We start from the raw sequence: 7,127 nt of genomic DNA on the forward strand, positions 1-7,127 counted from the left end.
CCGCGGCCACCCGGCCCGGCGCCCCCGACCCTGCCCGGCCTCTCCCTTTCCTCGCTCCGCGGCTTCCCTGCCGCAGCCACGAGCCCACCGTGCCCCCATGCAATCCCCCCTTGTGTCCCCGCACGGCCACCCACCGTGTCCCTTTGTGCTACTTTCAAAAAACTTCTGCGCTCGTGTCCCCACCCAGGCATCAGCAGCGCCGCTGGCCGCCTGTTCCCAGGAGGTCCTGACCTTCCTGCAGGACACATCTGCTGGACCCATCGCGGGCGCTGAGCGCGCCAAGCGCTGCTGTCGGAGCGGGTGAAGATGCTCTTGCTCGGTCCCAGCGGGCTCGGAGCCCAGCCCCAGGCTGGCCGGGCTGAGGCGGACCCCAGCCCGCCGGCCCCGGGCGCAGACCCCGACTCACCCCCAGGCAGCCCCCAGGGCCGGGCGGAGCGATGGATCCGCGCTCTTCCAGCTCCTGAGGCAAAGCCAAGGCAGTGCTGATGCTGGGCCGTATATGGGCAAGGCAGAGCCGGGGCTGGGAGGACATAAACTCGGTATTTATCTCCGCAAAGTGACTCAAGGCATCTCTGCGCCACACGTTGCTTCCCGGACTGGTGTGTTTGTGCTGCGCGGGATAAACATTCCCCTCCGGCACTCGAACCACGTCTGTCACATCCCGGGATGATGCTCTGCCCTTGCCTTTCCTCGGGGGACGGTGATGTGCGCTGGCAATGTCCGTGCCGCTGGAAGGGGATGTTTGGGAGCTGTGCTGGGCGCGATGGAGCCTCCGGAGCTGAGAACAGCAGTGTGTGGGTGCTGGTGGCCTCTGTGTTCCTCCGAAACCGAAATGAAGTCTTCCCATGCTTCCCACCTCTCATGCCCTGAAGCAGCTTGTGCTCCCAAGCAGGATTTTGCCCACACAGTACATATTTTAAAGTACAGACCAAACCTGCCGTTTGAGATGTTTACCACTGAAAGTTGCAGTTACTGTATTTGCAATGCTGGACCCTTAGAGTGGTGAATGCTTTTGCCAAATAGGCTTAAAGAAGCCACGTGGCAGCTCTTAATATCGCCTGCAGGCTACACCAACAATCCAACTGATGTCTGATGACATGGCCTGAAACATGGGCACTGAGTAAAAGATAGGTTTTGAAACTGTCCTATAAAACACATAAGGGTTCTATGTCTTTTCATATGCCTGTTTCATAAGATCGTTTTTTGTACGTTGTTGCAAGTGGGCCATCAACACCTCTTATAGTATTAGTAACATATAATAATAATAATAATAATAATAATAATAATAATAATAATAATAATAATAATAATAATAATAGGATTAAGATAGGAGATGTAAGACAGTGTTTTCTTGTAGGATTCCATTAAAAATCCTACAGTGAAATACAAACTCTGCCCTTAAAATCCCAAGAACGCATTCAGCATCTTATACTATTCAATATAGGTCAGATTTTGAGCCTAAATTATTTGGCAGGACCATTTCATATCACAGCTGTGGAAAAAAATAGTTTGGGATAAAGAGGAATTAAAATCCTTCCTGCTGGCAAGATCATCAAATAAGCCAGGGGATGAATAGGCATGGAAACCTATCTAGGCTTGCTGCAAACAATTCCTTAGAACCCAAGACTGGATTTTGAAAAATAAATGTGTGGCTTTTTTCTCATTCTTTGCCTGTAAAAATAGCTGTGGGATGTAAATCGTCCCACTGAGTCAGCGCAGAAAGGAGCAGCCTCCATGGCTTAGTGGGTTGCTAACTTCAAAGCTGAATTTAGCGGTTGGAGTGTTGCTGCTGTAAATGTTGGGGAGCTTTTATCTGTGTCTGACAACTCCCAGTGTTTGAGTACAGTGAGCACAGTGCTGTGTTTCAGAGAATGTGATGCTGAAACAGACGAGTGGCACATCAGCATCACTCCCACAAAAGGCAGAGCCTGGGTACAGCCCTGAACCACCTTTTCTCCCTGTCTGCTGCAGGGAGGGAATCCCTGGAGAGGGGAATGAAGGAAGCCCAAGCCCGTGTGTGTTCTCTCCTCCACACACAGGGATGCTGCTTTGGAGACAGGCTGGACTCTCCACCCTGCTGCTTCAAGTTCTGGCTGAAGCCTTTCCCAACCTTAACCGCCATGAAATCACATGGAAGTGGACAAAGGCAGGCAGTTCTGCATTTACAACGACGTTATTGCACAGATGTAAAATGTTCTCTGAATCACCAATACTCAGCTCACACTCATTTTGCTCCTGGAGCTCCTGCTCTGCCTTAAAGGAAGCCCTGGGCTGTTTGGATACATGTCTGAACAGTCAGGGGCTGCTGGGATAAGGAGCTGGTGTGAAACAGGACAAGCCTGCACATCCTTATTCCATACTATTTGGGGAGTAGAATCACCAAGGTCACAAGGATTTTTCTCCATGCAAGAACTGCAGGATCTGGTCTGAGCATCTGATATGAGACAGCATTTTAAAGTACTTATGTGGGCTGGCTGTTATATTTTTTGCAAAATCATGGCCCTGAATCAAGCAAAGATAAACAGGTCACAAGTATATTTAGGCTGGGAACCAGAAGTGCAGCTTCCAGTTGGAGGAACTACTGGTATTAAGATAAGGCACCAGAAATTGCTGTAGACATTTTTCCAGCCTAAGCAGGGTGGGAATGGGGGTCCAAGAGACCTCACAGGGACCAGGATAATCTCTGGGAGTCTGGGAGGAGGACAGAGAAGTGCATCCAGAACTTACTGTCCCTTCTCTCCTGAACAAGCTCTAATCCTTGTCCCAAATTTCCTATCATAGCTTGCCCCGTTTAAATTCTCTCCTGAAATCAGCACACCCAGGGGCACCAGCACTCTTTGGAGCTCAGCCTCACACTCACCACATCCATATAAAGATCAGCCACTGAGTTTTTGGGAATACACATTCCCCTAAGCTCATCTTCCCCCCTTCTTGGGTCTGTCTCAGAAAACACCCGCAGCTGCCATTCCCTGCTTGTGTTCCATGTGCAGGGAATGATGAAACCCTTCCTAACCCCATGCACATGTTGGACCTCTCCTGCTCCCTGCTGGCACATCCATCCCCATTGCTCTCCTCCTGCATCCCAAACCCGTGAGACAGGTTTGGCCCAACTCTCAGTGCCACCAGCTGGGTGATTTTAATCTGCCTCCAGTGGGTTCCAGTTCGGGGTCCTGGTGTTTTCTGGCTGCTGCTGGAGCAGAGCAGCAGAATTCCCTGGATTGCCGTGGGCTTGCCCTGGTGGGTGACGCAACCCTCTGCTCTTGCTGTGTGTTCACAGTTACAGCAAAACCAGCTGCTGCTCCCCAGGAGGCAGACATTGCCAGCAGCCCTGTGTGCCTTGGAGAACAGCTCAGGTTCTCCTGCGTGACACAGAGCATTTAAAACACATGCAACTGGTTGATTTAATCCCATTTCTCTGTGCTCAGAAGGGCCCCGTGCATTCAGGAAAATGTTGTGTGCTGTTTACAGGAGGATTTGTGAATGAATGGATCAGACTCTCTTCCCTGAAGCATGTGGTGCTGCACTAAATGCTGTTATTAATAAATCAATAATTTTCATGGGAGAATCTTGGGAAATGTGCTTTCTGGAGAGGTCCCACTGGAGCAAGTTTGGTATGAGCAGGGTGTGCAGCACAGCCTGAGGAACTCCTGAAGTCTTGGTGGTGATATTCAAGGCAGAGCAGAAAGCTGTGGTACCCAAGGGATGCAAGAGGAACTTGCATTTTGGCTCAAAAATTCCTGCAGTAAACTTTGCTTGAGATAAAGGAGCAAAGGAACTCCCCAAATCTCTTCCTTCCAAGAATCGCTGCTGCTTGCTGGATTTGCTAAATCTATCCACAACTTCACAGCCTCCTTCCAAAAGTGTGAAGGCTTGTCCCTATGCTCTGTTCTGAGCACCCAAGCTGTCCCTGTCCCCGCTCCCTCTGAGCTCCTGGCTGTGAACTGCAGAGCTGCAAGAGGCTGCCAGGGTCCTTTTTCTGCCTTTTTCTGCCTTTTTCTGCCTTTTTCACACATTCAGGGCGTATCTGACCCTACACAAAATGCCCATCCCGCTTAAATCCCCAAAACAGGATTAAAGCAAGGCTTCAGTAATGCTTGGAATGAGTTTTCCTGTGGTGGACTGAGGAGTGAAGCTGTGTTTCCAAAGCCAGCACTGTAAATGGGCACTGCTCACAGACCAGATCACAGCTAAAAGCATTTCCCTGCAGAGAAGGTGGTGCTGAGGCTCATGAAAAGGGCATGGATTCAATCACCTTCAGATTATCTATTGCCATGAAGGCAATGCCACAGCAGAAGGTTGTGAGGGGGAAGAATCTGATGTGCATATCTCTATTTCTGGAGCTTTTGGATCCTGCATTGCAGCCAGCTGAGTTCCCAGCACAGTTCCCTCTAGCTTTGAGCTTGTGGGACTTCCTACCTTTCCTTCCACATACAACACAGGAACCTTTGTGGGTGAGAGATTTTTTCCCCCCCTGAGATGGAGATTTATACTCACCACTCAACTTACACAAATTTACTCCTCACAAAATTTTACAAATTAAGCCTAGACAGAAACAGAAGATGTCATTCTGCTGGTTAGTTTGGCGGGAGGCTGAAGCTCAGGGAGGCCTGGAGGGTCTGAGAGCTGAGATGCTCTGTGCTGTGAGGATGATTCAGCATGTGCAGATCCTTAAGCATCAGGAAGCAAAGGAGTTGCAGTGGTCTGTTACCGGAATTGTTTGGTTTGACAGGTAATAAAGGAACCACTCACTGCTGTTTCTGATGGATTAAAAGTGAACAGAAATGGTGACATCATCTCTCTCCCAGATTTCTGTGCAATTTCAAATCCAGCCCCTGACCTGGGTGAACCCAACCCCTTCCTCTGGGCAACCACTGCACTGGCCCACATGCCCTACCCACATCATGGCACTGGTGACACCAGAGCTGCAATTTGTCTGAACGAAACAAGTGTGAGCTGCCAGCCTCCCAGAAGGACTGCTCTGCTCTTGGGACAGCTTCCCTTCTGCTCTATTGCTCTGTGGGATGTAACTCATGCACTCTGAGGGTAATTTCAGTGCATTTTTGAAGGTTATTGTGTAACACCTCCTTCTCATACTGAACAGAAGTGTGGCAACAAAAGGGATTAACTCTGCAGAAAGCAGAGACTGCTGGGTCTGGTACACAAATGCCATTTGGAGTCATTAACCAAAGTCCTGTGGAGTTATTAAAAGGCTGCTGTGCTGAACGCTGCCCTGTGTGCTCCTGCAAACACAGCACCTCAGGCAGGGCTGAACCTTCACATGGAAACCTCTGCAGAGCTCCAGAGCTGCTTGCAGGGCTCAGATTTCTTCCTTACAGCAGAATAATTCAAGTCTGAGGCTGCCTGCATATCACCAGATCAATACATGCATTTACCTGTCAAGAATGACTTGAACAAAAGACTGACAAGCACAATTTTGAGAGTTAATGGACCTCAGCAATTATCCATCTTTCTGTAGCACGGTGAGGAGGTAACAGCAAGCCAGGGGATGGTAGGAGCAGAGAAATTCCAGGATCAAGTGCAGCATATAAAGTTTAATTTACTACAACTACTTCCTCAGAGGAGCACTTTGCTCAGAGCTGACAAAAACTGTTTTTTGTTTTTTCAGATCTGGGATTGCCCTAATTGAAATGTGTCCCTGCCAGCCCCTCAAACACACCCAGCACGAGATGTGGGTGAAAATGTCTAATGAAAAAAGGCAACATAAAAGGTATTAAAAGCCCACTAATTTAAGGTGGATTCTGTGGTGGTGTCATGCAATGTGAGGGGAAAGAATCTTTGTGGGAAGAAAAGAAACTGAGGACTTCATTATTTTTGGCAGGACTTCTGCACATTTTGCTTATCAAGGGACTGTCATAGGGAGGTGATTATTTTACAGTCCATGAAAGTTCCCTCCCTCCTTCATTTCTCCCAATCCCAAGCAACTTCCCTAAGTCTCAGGGGCCGCTTTATGGGATTGCATTTCAACTTCTTTTTTTCCTTTTCCTTGCTGGGGTATTTTTAAGAGACAGTTTTATCCAGTTCATCACTGTGGTCAGTGGGTTATTGCTCTCCCCTCCAAGCTGCTCAGAGAAGGGACAGAGCTTGTGCTGTCTGCCCAGGACTGAGATTGGAAGGCATCAGTGATGGTCCTGATCCATTTCCCATGGCCACAATCCAATGAATGGTTTGAGCTGGGATAAATCAGCCCTGCAAGCCTGGTGACCGCAACACTGCCCTGGGCAGCTTGTTCCAGTGCTTGATAACCCCTTCAGTGAACTTTTGTTACCTAGCATCCAATCCAAACCTCCCCTGGTGCAATTTGAGGCCGTTTTCCTCTTGTCTTGTCACTTGTCACCTGGGAGAAGAGACCAAGCCCCACCTGGCTACAGCTCCTTCCAGGGAAAAGGTCCCCCCGAGCCTCCTTTTCTCCAGGATGAGCTCCCCCAGTCCCCTCAGCAGATCCGTGCTCCAGACCCTTCCCCATCACCCGAGGAGCTCTTCCAAACCGTGAAGACAGGGGGAAGATGACGGCTGGCTCAATAATTTTTCAGCCTGGGAGAGTTTCTCTCCTGTGAAATTCCGTGACAGCCGCGCCATCCCCGCGGGATTCCCGCCGCTCCATCCCCGTGCCGGAGCTGCCGGCTGCCCCCGCTCCCTTCCCGTGGCTCCACAGCAGAGCAGCTGTGCCCTGGGGAGGATGAACCGCATCCCCGGCGCTCGGGGAGCGGCCCCGGCCCGGCCCGGCGTGCCCAGCAGGCGGCACTGCCCGCCCGCCGCACCGCCCGCACGGCTCCCGGTACCGGGACCGCACCGCCCGCACGGCTCCCGGGCCCGGGACCGCTCCCGCACCGCCCGCACGGCTCCCGGGCCCGGGACCGCTCCCGCACCGCCCGCACGGCTCCCGGGCCCGGGACCGCTCCCGGGATGGCTCCCGGACCGCCTCCACCCCTCCCGGGACCGCTCCCGGGACCACTCCCGGATTGTCCACACTGCTCCAGCTCCCGCACCGCTCCCGGTTCCGCACCGCCCGCACCGCTCCCGGTCCCGCACCGCTCCCGGTCCCGGTCCCGATCCCGCACTGCCCGCACCCGGTCCCAGACTATTCCCGAACTATTCCCGCACAGCCC

This window comes from Passer montanus, unplaced genomic scaffold, assembly GCF_014805655.1.
Source record: "Passer montanus isolate IOZ18808 unplaced genomic scaffold, ASM1480565v1 scaffold41, whole genome shotgun sequence".
Lineage (NCBI taxonomy): Eukaryota > Metazoa > Chordata > Aves > Passeriformes > Passeridae > Passer > Passer montanus.